The 16877-nt window shown below is 43.9% G+C and overlaps 1 long non-coding RNA gene across 2 annotated transcripts; it reads right to left on the bottom strand.

Annotated features, from left to right (window-relative positions):
• Positions 1 to 5427: 5427 nt before the first annotated feature.
• Positions 5428 to 16118, bottom strand: LOC9269871 (uncharacterized). 2 transcript variants are annotated; one of them, XR_010737197.1, is made up of 8 exons: positions 15457 to 16118; positions 14698 to 14764; positions 14504 to 14616; positions 13663 to 13733; positions 10976 to 13569; positions 6951 to 9855; positions 5951 to 6867; positions 5428 to 5714 (listed from the first exon to the last, which is right to left on the bottom strand). It is a non-coding gene; the product is annotated as an uncharacterized lncRNA (long non-coding RNA). The 2 variants fall into 2 exon arrangements; XR_010737196.1 differs by having other exon boundaries at positions 5951 to 9855; positions 13663 to 13720.
• Between the last annotated feature and the right edge of the window lie 759 nt (positions 16119 to 16877).

The raw sequence follows: 16877 nt of genomic DNA, 5'->3' as shown, positions 1-16877 counted from the left end.
TCTGGAAATATAGTGCATGATAAGATATACAACTGTAGGTGAAAACAACAGACCAGGGTCGATCGGGAGTTGGGACCGAGATTTGACTAGCCCTTCACAAACTGATTCACATTTTACAGATTCACAAACTGATTCACAGTTTTGATGAAACCTCTCCGCAGCTACCACATCAGTGACATACTCCCTCCTTCCCTAAATGTTTGACACCGTTGACTTTTTTAAAAATGTTTGACCGTTCGTTTTATTAAAAACTTTTATGATATGTGTAAAACTACATGTATACATAAAAGTATATTTAACAATAAATCAAATGATAAAAAAAGAATTAACAATTACTTAAATTTTTTGAATAAGACGAACGGTCAAACATTTTTAAAAAAGTCAACGGCGTCAAACATTTTGGGATGGAGGTAGTATTAATTAGTGCGTGCCACTTTATACTCCCTCTGTACTATAATATAATACAAGGGATTTTGACATTTTGGTTGCGCTGTTTGACCATTCGTCCTATTTAAAAAAAAATTGAATTATTATTTATTTTATTTGTGATTTACTTTATTATCCAAAGCACTTTAAACACAACTTTTCGTTTTTTATATTGGCACAATTTTTTTAATAAGACGAGTGGTCAAACAGTGTAAGAAAAAGTTAAAATCCCTTATATTATGGGATAGAAGGAGTACGACGAAACTGCGTCCTCTTTTAGGGGAAAAGAAAAAGAGAAGGGAACCAAGCACTTCTTTTCTTCTTTTCAGGAGACATTAACTTGTCATGTAACTTTTTCATGTCTCTTATTAGTAATTCCTCAGATTTTACTGCCAGATAAACTACTGAACTTTAGAAGCAAAGACGTAGGGAATACAAGGCAAGTTAAGGATGCTAAAACATACTTTCCCATATTGTTTTTTTCGTTTTAGGCTCAGTTAATAAAAAAACTATAATTCTAAATAATTTTATTGATGGTAATTGGCTTATTTAATAAGTTCTTTCTAGGAGTATTCTTTCTAGGTTTTCAACAATATCTGCACTATGGAGAGTCGATATCTGATTCTGTTGAACCTGCCTCAAAGGTGGATTTAGACTGGGTGACATAGCTTAGGCATGTCACGAGGTGACATAGCGTGAATCTCGGCCCTCCAAAAAAAATCCAACGGCTGAGATTCGTCCACGTCATCACGAGTTAAAATTTAACTCCCAGATCCAACGGCTGAGATTCGTCCATGTCATCACGAGTTAAAATTTAACTCCCAGAGTGGGAGTTAAATTTTAACTCGTGATGACGTGGACGAATCTCAGCCGTTGGATTTGTTTTGGAGGGCCGAGATTCACGCTATGTCACCTCGTGACATGTCTACCCTATGTCACATAATATGAATCCCTCAAAGGTGTTTAGGAACAAGAAATAAAATGGGAATATGCAGTGAGTGTATCCGGGTACTCACGGCAAGGTCTTGGGCCTTAAAGCGTGGGGTGGGCCGAGTGATCTAGGCCCATACAGACTGCTTGTAAGTTAAGAAAGGGATTAAAGATAAAGCTATAAATCTTATCCCATATAAATAGGTGGCAGGTACTCGAATTATAAGGGCTACCTTACCATCACTAGCTGGCCGACACCGTGATTATATAAGGGGCGCGGGGGAAACGCTAAGGATTGATCATTCTCCCGTATACACGCTATCGGCTATTCCTACGCTGATCTGCGCACACCAATACAGATCTAATCTACACTGACTGGACTAAGGTATTACCCCGCGCTGAGGGCCTGAACCAGTATAAACAACTATGCCACCATCTCTACTTAATCTTGTGCACCCTATAAATTATATTGCTAATCATAAGAATCGATAGCTGGCATGCTAAAGTAGGGGTGCGCTTGATTATCATTTCATGAGGAGATGGCGTCTTTAGTAGTTGTCTTCGTCTAAGCGGTAGGGCGAACCTCTCCCTCCAACCTCTAAATATCTTTGTCGGAGCAATCGGCAGCATCCCCCTTCCCGATGACTTCCAAATCCACTCGGGAATAGTGGGACTTCACCACCGCCAAGGCATGATCAACGTCCGAGGTGGCCACCACCTTCGACAAACATCGCACAACAGTCGGCCCCTCTGGAAGAAGTCGTCCCACCTACGCCCACATGCCCCCCTCCTCGCGAAAACCTAGGAATAACAGTTGGAGCGTCAGCTTCAGGGCATCAACAAGTTCACCCCGCATTGTCCTGGTGGTCTCCACCTCGTGTTGGAAGTGCTCCCATTGTGCCTGATTGCCTTGTTGCACTCCTCCCGCTCGGCAACCTTGTAACACCCTAAAAATTTTGAATTTAAAATACGAAAACAAAAAAAATGGAATAATCAAAAATATTTTTCGAATTTCCCTCATGCTGGATTTTTTGTTTCGAATTCCCTTTTCGCCGGTGCCAAATCCTAATTTATAAACATAATTGTCTTTTTTTCGCCTCCTTTACTCCTTTGGAGAAAATTACCAAGTCTTTAAAAGAGGTTTTCCTTGTTTGTGAAAAGGCCTTTGTCCTAAAAAGTCTAGCCTAGGTCCCTCTCACCCTAACCATCTCAGCTAGGTCTTTTCTGAAAAAGTTTATTTTACGTCCCTTGCTACCCAACCCCTTTTTCTCTCCTTCCCGGCCCAGACCTCTCAAACCAGCCCAACCCAGTTCCTTGGCTACCAGCCAAGCCGAGCCACCTGAGCCAACGACTCGTTCCCCTCCCATTCCGGCAGCGGCAGAGCCTCGCCGCCATTCCTCTTGCGCCACACTGCGCTACCGCCCTTGCCCTTGAGCTCGCCGCTGTCTTCCGCACCCGCCGCATTCGCCCGAGCCGCCATGGGAAACCCTAGCCGCTACTGTACCCACGGCTCGTGGTATGTCACCCGTGAGACACGCGCTGCGGACGAACACCTCGCTCGCGCCGCGCCGGGAACACCGTTCGACACGCCGCCTTCCTGTTTTGGCAACGGGACGAGGCCGTCCACCAACTCCGTGCGACGGCCAAACCCGCAACAGTCGCCGTGGACCGCGCGCGCACCCAATCTATCGCCGCCACGCGCCCGCAACCAGCCAAGAACCCGCCCGGGGCGCCGCTGTTCCGTCGCCATTTCTATTGCTCCCGCCCAACCACCCCGTTCGCGCACGCAAGCGTAGTCGACAGCCGTCCATGATTGCGGGAGAGTCGGAGAAACTAGGACGCGGCATTTATGGCAGCCGGCCCCACCCTCGTAGACCACGCGCGCGTCCGCGACGAACACCGGAGGCGTCGGTCGAACACCTTGGGCGCGAGGACGAACCGCGAGCCCGAGCGCCTTCGACCGGTACCTCTACGCCCGTGGCTTTGTCGTGACTTCACTCGGTGTGCCGGTCCCCGGCTACTGCACGGTGAGCATCCATCCTTTCCCTTCCCCTCCCTTCTCCCTCTTGGCCGCATTCCTGCCGTGCCGCCGCCGCCGTGGCGCTGTGCCGCCCGAAGGGCGAACCGCCACACCGGCTCCGTGCTTTGATCGCCGCCAAGGTTGAAAATTTTGGAAATTTTGGTCATTTCGGCCACCTCCGATACGATATAACTTCGGCCGAAATTTTTCAATTTTTTCATGAATTTGGGTAATATTTGTTCAAATTCAACTAAATTTTGCTCAAGATTTTGGAAATTTCGGGCCGAAATTTCGGGATTTCGGTGACCCCCAATCAAAAGGACTCAACCGATAGAGTGAACCCTGGTCGCCGCTCCTAGGCCCCTGGAACCATCTACCGCGCTCGCTCGCCTTGCCAAGTCCCCTGGCCGCCGGACCGGCCGCGCTGCAGAAACGCATGCGCGCGCCGTGCATTGGGGCGTGGTCTTCACCGGCCGACCGTACAGATCGTCATGTTTCACCTTTATATATATTTCTTGTAAGCTGCCGTGTGGTGCTTTGTAACCACATCCGATATAGTGAAGTTTTCTGGCTGGCGCTAACCATCATGCTCCTGAGGGACCCGGAAGCCCGCCGCCGGCCTTAGCCTCCCCTCTCCTTCACCGCTTCGCTGGTGCGCCTAGGATCCGCAGGCTGCTGCCGCCTCGGTCCCCACCAGCCCTCGCGCCGCCGCCTAACGACGGCGGATCCCCCAAGATCTTCCCCCCACCGGCCGCCACCACTTCCAAGCCGCTCACCACCGGTACAAGCAAGCCCTAGCGCCGGCAGCCCATGCTCGCGCGCTTGAGAGGGAGAGCAGCGAGAAGAGAGAAGAAAGAAATAAAGAAGAGAGAGAGGCTGACAGTGGGCCCACCATGAAAAAGTTTTATTTTTTAAAACTAGTGAAGGAGATTAAGTTAGCTAAGTGACTAATATATTAGGCTGACATGTGGGTCCCGTCTTCTAATGAAAAAGTGTTTAAAAACATGTTTAAAACTTGACAAATTACCATGTCTTTTTTTTTCTTCAAAATAGTTTCATTTTTAATAGTAAATTCCAAGTTATAGTAACCACACACTTTAACAGCACTTAGCTATATACATTTTGGTATATATAGAAGTTTCCTAAAACTACACTAACAACCCGCGAGATGGCGTGTAAGAGAGACACATAAGCTCTGTCCTTTGGGACTAATTAGAGAGAGAGAGAGAGAGAATAAGTTCGATTGATGCTTCTGCTTCACTTCGAGGGTCTTCCACCGGCCAGCCTGTTTATCTTCTTGCACCATTCACCGAGCTCCCCAAGTGCAGGGCACAAGTCGCGGCGCGTGCACTTCCATCATCTGCCCAAATGGATTATGACTGCCATTTTTCTTAACTCCCTCCAATTCATATTATATCATATTTCGACTTAACTTCTTTAATTTTATAACATTTATAAAACTAAATTAATTTTATTAAATCTAACATAGAATATATTTTGGCCATAAGTTTGTTTTGTGTTGAACAACAAAGCTCTCGTGCGCATTCAACATAGCAAGCCTATGAATACTTGATGTTGCTGTAATCAAGTTCCTGGTGTTTGTGACATGCCAAGGCAAGACTGAGGACCTGGATGATTGTGATTCCAGATATCCTAGTGGACCTACTCCTAAGTGATTTCCAAGCAATTGGACTTGTCCTCACACAAAGCAGAGTAGTGAAGATTAAAACCGGCCTTTTTGTTTTGAAAGCGCATAGCTCTGTACAATTACCTTTTTATAAGTAATTCTACGTGCTCTCTGCCGATTGACAAACGTCGTGACATATATAACCAAATATTGATGGAATGGACCACCTGGCCATATAAAAAAAATATAACTTGAACCACCCATATAAAAATGCTAGATGCGCCACTTGATGATCGCTTTACTGTTGTTCAACTAATTTGTGATTGCTTACTGTTACATTGCATAGTGTTCTGGGACAGCATATGTTCATATGGGTTTATATAATTATACTCCTTTAATTAAATCTGTTCTTTAACTGTTCATATAGCAAAATGGTTAAATAAATTCGCCGGGTCGACAAAGAACGCCGACCGTAGTATATTAAGAATTTAGAGAATGTACAGAGATGGCGAGGCTTCGCAGCCACCGCCTATTTACACGATGCACACCACTATCCGGAGAACCCGGAGGAAGCCACATAAGGGCCTCTCACAGCGCCGTTAACAGACCGGCCGCCTTCCAAGACTCCCATTCATCTTCAATGGCTGCGCAGAGCAAAGAAGACGATGTTGCCACGCCCTCGAAGACTCGACCATTTCGTTCCTTCCAAATCTTGTTAAATAAATGAGAATTGAGCTTCAATCACATGAACAGAAAAGCTCCTCATAAATTCAGAAGTGGCATTCATAGCAAGCGAATTCAGACTTGACAAGCTCCTGATAAGTAGAACTTCCTCCGTTTCATAATGTAAGTCATTCTAGCATTTCTCACATTTATATTGATGTTAATAAATCTAGTCTAGATTCATTAACATCAATATGAATATGGAAAATGCTAGAATGACTTACATTGTGAAACGGAGGGAGTAACATTTCAATTATGCTCCAGGTGAATGCTTCTGAATTCACCACCTCGTCAGGCTTCGTTCTTGCTTCTGCCTTTGTCACCCATCGCTGCAACGATCCCCTCCAGATCACGGCTGCTCATCCTCAGTTTAAGGTTGGTATACGAAACAGAAGAACAAAAATTGGTGTGTGGCTGTTTGCTTGATTGTTTCACTATGTTATGCGTTGTGTACTGATATCGGCCCAGTTTTGCTTTGCATGAAGAGTGGTTGCTAATAAAGCATCATAGGCGCTGCCAGATCAGTTATCAGGTTTTACGAACAGAGCAAACTATGTTTCTGAAATTATGTTTTCTTACAATATGGTCACGTCTCCTATTCTCGCTTTCATGGCTAATAGTACCTTTTTTTTAAGATCCATTAAAATTCAGGTTGATCTTGGTGTCTTGGAGTAAAACCATTTTTTAAGAGAAGGGTATTTTTTACCTGGTTTTACATCCAATCGAATATATACAACATTTTGAAATTAGGAACTTAGCCCTCAAATAACCCAATCTGGTTGATCTTGATGCCTTGGATTAAACTTTTGTTTTAAGAGAAGGATATCTTTTACCCGGCCTTTACATCCAACCGGATATATACAATATTTTTAAATTACGAACTTAGCCTATAAGATAGGGAACTTAACCATCAAATAACTCAATATGTAATTTGCTCCTATCGAAATTTGAACTCAGGACTTTAGAGTATTACTCAGGTCAGTACAACCACTAGTCTATATGCCTTTTTCACAACCTTGGATTAACCTATGGTTGAAAGAGAAAATTGAATAAGATGGAATGGCTTTGTAGGTTATTCGAGATCTCTGTGAAATTAACCTACATACCTGTGGCTGTGTGGCCTCCAAATTGCCTGTGTTGCCTACAAAAATTGCAGTTAAATTTGAAACATTCCTCTGTATTCATTCATGAATAAAATCTGAACTGACACTGTACTTTGAAGACCTTTATCTGCCGTGGAGTGCATAGATCGAAGAGTGCTGCTGCTGTTTTTCTGCTAAGATTGACAGAATGTAATTGTTTTGGGCTGATAATACTTTACAGATTCTGAGGAGAGATAGTTTGCTTAGATGAAAATATAACTGCATTAAATCATTTTTCATGTTGAATCTACTATATCCTTTTTATATAACATTTTTTTCATGTATCAATTTTTACAGTGGAAGCTAACGGAAAATGAGGAAGTTATAGTTTGGAGACTGGAGTTGAAACTTAGAACGCAACCAATATGCAAGTCAATACTCACTCCATCTCAAAATATAGCAATCTATGACGGGATGAGGCATATATAGTATTACGAATCTAGACTAGGGCATATCCTGATTCGTACGTAGTACTAGAATATGTCGCATCCAGTATCAGGTGGTTGTAACTAGGTGCTTTGATCTTTGCTAATGTACCGTATTGTTATTGATTTATGCAGCACTGCCAGTGCCCTTTGCCCTTTTGGCGAGGGCTGTCAAGACCATTGGCACCTTCCTCTCCACCGACTCAGACGCCGCAAGGGGTCATCCAAATTACTACCATCTATTCAGAATACTAGAAATATTGGCGTACTACGCCGCGCCTGACCATAATGCCGCTGAATTGAGTATACATAATTGCTCAAACTGGTTCAAGAGAATTAACAATTGAACATTGTATCAAGTATAACTGCCGCAATATATTGAAGAGACTTAATTACCATTAACTTGTACACACAACAGAAGGCTGTTTGCAAGTTTGCTTTGGCACATATATCTGAAAGTAGAGAAATCAACACATTGTGTATTGGTAAACTACAGTGTTCACTTGATGGTGAACAATCAGATCATCTTTGTATTGGATCAGTGTTAAGTAGTGCTAAGAATTGAATACTTCCTAGTAGTCTTTCAATACAAATTAAGGAAAAGAGATTAAGCAACGATCAGATCAATGCTTACCAATGACATATATCATCAATGCTTGCCAATGACAATAATTTTAAATCAACAGATTAAGATACTTAAATATCCCACATCTATAAAAAAACTACATCACTTTCCAGGAGTTCTATAATTTCTCTCCCATATCAACTCTGGTGAAAAGGAATACTATACTAATTAAAAAGCTTTGAGTAGCATCTATATTTATCACTGATGCTAGGTAGTTGTGATACTATACAGAACTTTGCTTGTTCGAATTCTGAAAATGCTCCAACACAAATATTTCCATTCTAAGGAAGAAATGAATGAGCGTATGGTTGGATTGGAAACTGTAACCTGAACTCTACATATATACAACACAGCTAATTTTGTAGTACTCAAAAAAGCTAGCAATATGCTAAAGTGGGTGAGAATACTTGTTGTTTCTATACTGGCTTTACCTCAATGCAAAATAGAATGTAGTGGTCGGAGAAGCTTTCTGGGATGGTTCAGCATGGTAGAGAAGTGTCACTTTTATCCTGCCATCACTCCTTGGTGGACTATTGAAAGTCACCTATGCCAAGGAGGAAGAAATTTGGTGTGGGGTCCCAAAACTAATGATTCGGAAACCGATATGTTTAGACTGTATCAAGCCCTGGATCAGTAGATTGATACATGTTCAACGATCTGGATCTTCATTGCATACATTTGATCAAGGTTTCAAAGGAGATAATATTACAAAATATAAGGGTATTTACAAGCTTGTGGCTAACTATTACAGCAGAAGCTATATGATGACTCAACTCTAGTGTTTTGCTATAGACTTAAACCATCTATCTAATCTATACTTGAGAACTAAGTTAAAATGAGATTAACTTATATGATTGAACTCCCGGCTTCAGTAAGAACATCAAACGGACTGAAAAAAATGTGGGGTTGAAGCAAGGGTGAGTACAACGTACTCAGCAAGCTATTATATTAATCAACAATGAATGCATGAAATAATAATATTCGAGTAGGGTTAGATTTACTTGCAGAAAGCAGAGAATATAGAAGGAAAGTCTATAATGTTTTAAATGCAACAGTATTTAATAAAGTTTGAAATTATGTTTCTAACCAAGATGACATTGTGAGTCCCAATGCCCGATAACCGCAAGCATGGCTATTCAAATAGTTTTAATAATATTCATACTGCAGTAGATATACGCTTTACCCGCAATCCATGACGTGCCAAACACATTAGCCTTGTCATGGCAAAGCTTTTCGGTCACTAACATCAATGGTACCTGTTCCATGAACTCTAGTCCCCACACGCTCTGAACGTAACGTTATCAGCAGCGAGAGGAGTTCTGGTGTTCCCGGGGTTTTTAGAGAGAACTGGTTGAGAGACCCTCGTCATCTCAATCAGGTTTTCATAATTCACACACACAGCTCACGAGATAATTAAGATATTTACCTGCGCCTCGGTAAATATCACAATCGCCCTGCTCGGCGTAAGTTTGCCTCCTGTGCGAGGACTTAAGAAGAACCACTATACAGAGGTACCGCCTTTGCTAGATAACTTAATCAGCTAGGTCTATGCCCATACGAGAATTGCGGTCGTACTCGTATGTTCTTCACATGTACTTGGTAGTCTTATGTCGGTTGGAACAGTACTAGCCACCCGGAAATCAACCATTTCTACCGTACTGTCCCAATCTAAGTTTATTATATTTTATGCATAATCTAACTAGGCATGGCTAAGCAAAATCTAGCATATATCTGGTTTGCTATATATTCAGGTTATGCATTTAAAATCATGTATGGCTAATGCAGAAGATACTGGAGATATAGAATATAGGATTATTATGCTCAAAGGAGAGAAATAATAACTTGCCTTGCTCCAACGCAAATAAATCCGAAATAGGCAACCTGATTATTTGATGCTTGAAATACCATAGGTTGCTATCCATATAAAATAGACTCTACTGAAGAAGAGGAAGATCCAAATTCAATAAAAGCCATAAAATAGCAAGAAAGAGATAAACAGTTAGGAGGACTAGGGTTTAGGTTATCTCTTTTATGCAGGTATATGGATTACTGGGCTGATATTTTATGTGCAGGTTCTAAAGGGTTGGGGGCTAAGGTGGATAGGAGATTAAGCAACAATTGTCGCTTATATTTCTTGTGTGGGTTTTGGTTTCTTGGAGAGTAGGAGATATACCGAATAATCTAACTGGTTAAGTGGATATGTGGCTAGTATTGGTCGAGGTTGGGCTTTGGTAGAAGAATGGCTAGGATTTAGTTGTTCTCGAGTCGATGCTGAAATAGGATAGCATATCGGCTCGTAATTCATGCATAGGCTATGGGTAGTAGGCAGGTAAATGGTTGTGATTATAGCTGGTGGGGAGTCTAGAAAATAAGTTGACTAAGGTTTCAGTTGTCTAAGCCGATATCGAGGTAAGATAAATATCGACTAGGGTTTGGGTGTTCGCTAGTCGTCGCTAAAGCATGACGACTAGGTTTGGTATCTTCTCTAGCCGGTGTCGATAGACAATATAACGGCTAGAGGGATGGGAGGTTTGTGCAGGTTTAGCGAGGCGGAAGTGTTACTCCAACAACCATGAGTGGCGGGGGAGCGGCTAGGATCACACAGAGCTCAAGAGCTAACTGTGCGAGGTCGAGGGAATAGTGAAGCTCCGACCGTTGTACGCATCAAGGCGTGGGGTGCCAGGAGCAGCACTTCGACCTTGGGTTTGGTTTTGCCGGGCTTTACAACCAACGGTTCGACGTCGGGGCCAATAGACCGCAAACGTCCCCATGGAAGGCGTAAAGTTCCAACCGGCGGCTTTTTAGTGGCTAAAGGGTATTTTGGGGTAAAAGAAAATATTTGAAAAAGGCAAATATAAATTCAATTGATATTTGAATAAATTCAAATAAAATTATAAAATAACAAATTAGGCATCAAAATGAAGCATTTGAATTTAGATGAATTTAGGTCTAGGTTTCACTGAGATCGGATCTACGGTTTAGGATATATAGGCTTCTAAAGATTGGAATTTGAATTAAATAGAGTAAATTGCGAAAGTATACTGTTCATGGGCCCACCTGTCAGGGATTCCTTTTTCTTTTTCTTTTTCTCCTCTTCTTCTTCTTCTTCTTCTTCTTCCCGTCTCTTTCTTCTTTTTCTCCTCGGTCGAACAGAGAGGAGGAGGAGAGGGGGCGCCGGGCTCCGGTGGCGAGGAGGCGGTGACGCCGGCGGCCAGTGGTGTTCCCGACTGCAACGCACCTAGGGATGGCAGTGGCCGGCAAAGGGAGTAAGGGAAATAGCCGGAACGGCGGATGGAAGGTCGTGAACCGGGAGGAGAGAGAGAGCTCCGGTGAGGTTTGATTCAGAGGTGGAGGAAGAGGGGAAAGGGGAAAAATGGATTCCTCTCATCGAGGCAAGCTCGATGGCGCGAGGGATTGGCCGGTATTGCTCCGGTGAGGGAGATCGGCCGACGACAGTGATAGCCGGCCATGGCAAGGAGAGAGAAAAGAGAGGAGGGCTTCAAGCTCGGTTTGTGGGGGATAAACAGAGGGGGTTCATCCTCTTATATAGGCGATGAGAGGCGGTTCGAAGAGGAGTAAGACAAGGGAGAATCGGCGACGGCGATGGCGTGGAAAGAAGGATGACGGCGCCGACTTGATTCCTTAGCGGCGACGGTTGCGGCGGCGTGCGCCGTGCACGGCACGCGCACTGGGAGGAGGGAGGCGGCTGGGTTGTGGGCCGAACTGGGCCGGCTCGGCTTAGCTGGGCCGGCAGCCCAAGAGGAAAGAGGAAAATAGAAAGAAAAAGGATTGGGCCAAAAGGAAGAAAGAACGGAGTTTCGGCTCGATGACAAAAAGAAAGAAGTCTAATTTGTATACTTGATTTGGATAACGTTGTTTTGCGAAGAATTTGAATTAGGAGAGAATTCAGAAAAGGAGATTTTCTAATTTATTTGAGTGCAATATTTAGAGGTGGAGTTTGAGGGAATTTATTTGGAAGCACTCAAATAGGAAAGTAAATTAATAGTATTCCTCAAAATATTTTTGGGAATGTGGTAGGAAAATAGGTGGAGGCAAAAGGATAGGATTTGAATCCTAAAATATATGGCATGGGTTTCAAGGAATTGTTTGAGGCTAAAAGGAAATTTAGGTGACAAGGATATAATTTATTTTCTTAGCACAACAGCAATTATTCACAATATTTGTAATAATATTTTTCTTGTGCCGAGAAGGAAATCAAGCCACAGGAATTAAATTAGCGGCTAGATCAAAAGGAAGAATTTAGATATTTGGCGATAAATAAGAATAGGTTTGGAATCAAAGGATAGGTTTAAAATCAAAGGATGGGTCGACAATTAAATCCAATTGGAATTGTTTGGTTTAGGTTCTAGGACAATAGTGGAGAATTTCTTGGACCATAATTCATAAAAATAGAAAGGGGTTTTCAAACTAAATTTGAATAAAAGAAATTTTAATCAAAAGAAGGTTTTAAACCAAATCAAGAAATACCTCAATTTAACCAAATATATATTTTTAAATGAAAAACACAAAAGAGATTAAATAACAGAGAGGTTTTGTGCGAGTTAGTTCTAGGAGGTCCCTCTAATTATATTATCCTAGGTTTAGGAAGTTATTAAGATCATAATAATCGGCATGATGCAGGATTAGAAAATGACGCATTTTCAGGATGTTACATTTGGGGGGGGGGGGGGGAATTGCATATGTACCATTGCAAAAGAATGACTTCGCTAGAATGTCATTCTTAAAACAGGCTTCGGTAAAATACCACGTTCAACGAAGACGGCTTCGCCGAAATGCCATCCTGGACGATATTACCCTTGGCTCCACTTCTTCCTCCTCCATGAGCCGGAGGAGCTCACCGGCGACGACTATGTGCCATGGCCAACACTAGCTGTAGCATTGGAGAGGAGATGCAGCCACGACGGTAAACCACGATGGTCAGCAGCCAATTCATTGAGGACAAGCAGAGCCAATTCGTCCTTCTCAACCAGCAAGCAAACAAGCAGAACAAGCAGCCTCAAACAGTCACAGGTCAACCACGACGCCATCGACGGCTCCGCCGCCTCGTCGTCCATCACGGCAATTTTTCGCTGTCTTCCGCAGTGGCTCCAAGTCTGGGTCCCCGCATCACCAGCTACTACCGCTCGCCGCCGTCTCATTGTCCTCCATCGTCAATTGCAGCGCTGCCCTTCCGTCGTGGTCCTCACCCGCCGCTCATCCTCACCCGCCAGCACCAGATCTGGTAGCATGCCTCGACGGTGATGGCAGCGGTGGTCGTTGTCATCGCGCGCGCCCGCGGCTGGCGAGAGCACGTGGTGGGCGTGCATGCACAACGCGACTGCGCACGGCCTCGTCTCCTCCGCTTCCCGAGTCCGACCTTGCCCCGAGCCGGAGTCGCCTCCTCCTCGCGCGCAGCGCACGGCCGGTGCCAAGCAGGTTTTGGACCGAGGGCGGACGGACGCGGGCACGGAACTTGCTCCCTCCACTAGCATATGTACCTGCTGCTGCAATAGGCGGGTGCCATGGCCGCCGGTGAGCTACAGGAAGATGGAAGAGGTGCCGAAGGGTGGAAGAAGATGCCCAAGGGCAAATTAGTCCAGTAGGGCATTCGGGCGAAGCCATCTTCGTTGAACGTGGTATTTTACCGAAGCCTGTTTTAAGGATGGTATTCTAGTGAATCCATTCTTTTGCAATGGTACATATACAATTTTCTCTTGGGGGGGGGAGGGTGATGTACAGCTGACCTGGAGACGGGAAGGCCGGGCAGCAAATCATCAGGTAACGATGGCGGCTGCGATGAACCTGTGCCAGTGACCTACAACAGTCTAAATGCATATCATAGACAAAAAGGGGCGCAAGCTAGTGTATATTATAGCCGAACCATCACCTGATACTGGATATTTGCAACATAAACATTTATTTAATGAAAGATTAAAAAACCAATTCAAGGTAAAACCATAAACATTTATTCAATAAAGATTGAAAGAAAACAATTCTTTCAAGGTAAACCTGTGAGAAAAAAAATGATTTAACAGGGTCAAGTCTGATTCATTCTACCCTAGCACAATATAGTTAAAATCTAGAGACATCTGTAGACACTTAAGACTCTTTTAATTTGCATTCAGTGAGACATTATCAATGGATCGTAGGCCCTCCTAGCTAGTATGTCTTACTATACCTCTAGCTAAGAGGAAGAACCAAATTAAGGTACACAAGAATTTAATATGCACCTCATGCAAGGTGGTGTAAAAAAAAAAAGTCCCATGGCTTTAACATAGGCCAATGATAGCTAAAATTTCAGTTCTAAATAGGTCATGATGACTTTATAATTTTATATGTTGTTTTAAAAAGTAATTGATTCTTATGGAGGAAAAACAGAACTCACATATACATGTCACACTTCATATGCAGGGGAGGGATACCATAAGCTTAAAAAGCAGTAATAAAAAACAGTAGGGCATTTATATTATGATCCTAAAGGCTTTGAGATGGATCCACACTATTTATGTTTCTAAGTGTACATCTTATGCAGGCAAAAAAGAAGCACAAATATTAATCTCAAAGCAGTCTAAAAAGGAAATTTACCTTGGCAAGCAAAGAGAATCATTGCATACATTTGAAAGGTATCCTAGGCTTGATTAAATGCAGGAAAGCCCCAACTGCAAGCAGGGAACCACATGGGGGCGTCCTTGTTGGCACTGCAAAAGAAGGGTTGCCGATTGGAAGGAAATCTTTGGCAAAAGAGATGAGGTAAGGGCCAGAGAAGAAATTGGAGGTACCAGGAAGCGACGCCGTGAGCACGGCCTTGCCAGCGTCGACCTCATTGTCCAAACATCCAAATAGAAGCTACAATAGTTGGCAACATAGTATTAAACATTTACAATAAAAGAGCATCGAAACCTCCAAATAGAAGATACAATAATTGGCAAGTGCAACTACAAGGCGATGCTTCTATATTTTGTGTGTGTGTGTTTTTGTGTTATCCATATGGAGCACAATGACAGAAGACCATCACAAGGATAATAAAATAGATCATGTACACATATATATAGTCCACTCATGAGTGGGTAGGCCACGATAGTGAATCAAAAGGAAGTGCAACTTCCTGAATCCACAGGTTCTCTTCACAAATTTTATTGCATTCAGATTTAATGTGACGAATTAGGGATACGGCTATTCGACATCTTTAGGGACCATCTAAGGTGCAACTATTCTGATGAAGTCTTAAAAAGACCTAATTGAAACATCTTAAGTTGGCCAATAGCAATATAGCATCCAAGAAGACCATGACAGCAATATGTGTGTTTGATCAAAGTAGTATCAAGTAAATCATCATACACATTCATCAAGATATAAAAAGTACAATAGAACTGGCATGTTTAATATTATGGGATCCACAATGGTTTAGTAATCCTATCTTCTAGGTTACAAAATTGTGAAGAGAAAAAAACAAAAACAAATGCTCCTTGCACCTACCTCCAAGGGAAAAGAGAGAAGAGGGACATGGAGGATGGGGAGCAAGGGAGTTTAGGACTAACCTGTGGCGGGGAAGAGTGGGGTTGCGGATCGACGGCGGCAAGCACCACCGGTGGCTTGTGCCGACGCCTGGCACACAGTCAAGGCAGTTTGGACGGAGGCGGCGGCATCGGGATCGGCATCGGAGGAGAGGACAGCGATGGCGGCGGCGGCGGCGGTGACGGAGAGCGTGAGAGGGCAGGGCGGGGCGAGCCCACGTTGAAGGTGTAAAGAAGTGAGGAGAAGAGGGCGAGGAGAGCTAGAGAGAGGAGAGGAACAGAGCGGAGGAGGCCAAGGCGAAGGAGCCACCACTTTTGTCATGTGGCATCGGGAGCAAGGGCGGCGGCCGCAGAGGGACACGGCGGCGGCCGGAGCAGCACGGTAGAGGAGAAGGGAGCTGCGGCGGTTACGGCGATGGTGCTTGCGAGCGGAGGAGGTGGGCGTCTGGGCGCCGGATCCGCCGGCGAGGAGACCGGGGTCACCGGATCCGGTGGCCCCGGCCTCCTAACTGGGAAATCCAGCGGCTCATTGGGAGGGAGCGGCGGCGGCAGCACGGTAGAGGAGAGGGAGCTGCGGCGGCGACGGCGCACGCGAGGGGAGGAAGCGGCGACGGCGCACGCGAGTGGAGAGGCGGACGAACCGACGCGCGTGGGGAGAGGAGAGGACGGGCGGCTAGGGTTTGTACCGGTTCGCGAAATCCAGGCCGTCCGTCCACAATCCGACGATCACACGGGCGTGGAAGGCCCGGCACAGCGGGACACGTGGACGGCCAGATCGACCCTACGGCGAGATCGGACGGTGGACAGCAGCGGGGACCAGTCCATAATTAACCGAAAGGGGAAGGGTTTTTTTGCAAAAATCGCTGACGTGGCGCCCCTAATCTTCCGGCGTTCCCACGATGTTTAAGTAAACCTATATTTGATGCCGCTGATGCCAATTGTAGCCATAGAAAGGTCTGTCCGTCTGTGTTTGGTACAATGGAAAAGTGTTTTAAATTTCTGCGGGGATGTCCCATTATTTTTTTCAAGAGAAAAAAAACACCATATAAATAGTTACCAAAAATTCTCAAACAAAACAACATTCATACCATATACATAAAATAAACTATTTTAAACAATCAAGTCAAAACTTAACTCACACATTGAGAAATAAAAAAAAACAGCATATGAATGGTATTGGTACTATTCACTCCTGGATGTCTTCTTTGTTTCTCAATATATAGATAAAATTTGAATATAATTTTTGATGAAGAGGTAGATGCTACCATACTATATTGCCAAATTGTTTTAGAATTTTTCATAATCACCTCTATTGAATTTGAGAGAAAAAGTTAGGCGAGAGGATAGAGGTATTAGAATCCTCTCCCAGATTACCAAACGCAGCAGTGAAATGGTTTACTCAGGGCAAGTACTATAATGCTTCATATGTTGCCCCTACAAGTGCC

The sequence above is a fragment of the Oryza sativa genome, chromosome 10 (assembly GCF_034140825.1).
Source record: "Oryza sativa Japonica Group chromosome 10, ASM3414082v1".
NCBI classification, from domain to species: domain Eukaryota; kingdom Viridiplantae; phylum Streptophyta; class Magnoliopsida; order Poales; family Poaceae; genus Oryza; species Oryza sativa.
Note: the sequence above shows the minus strand (reverse complement) of the source record. Positions and strands in the feature narration are given on the sequence as shown.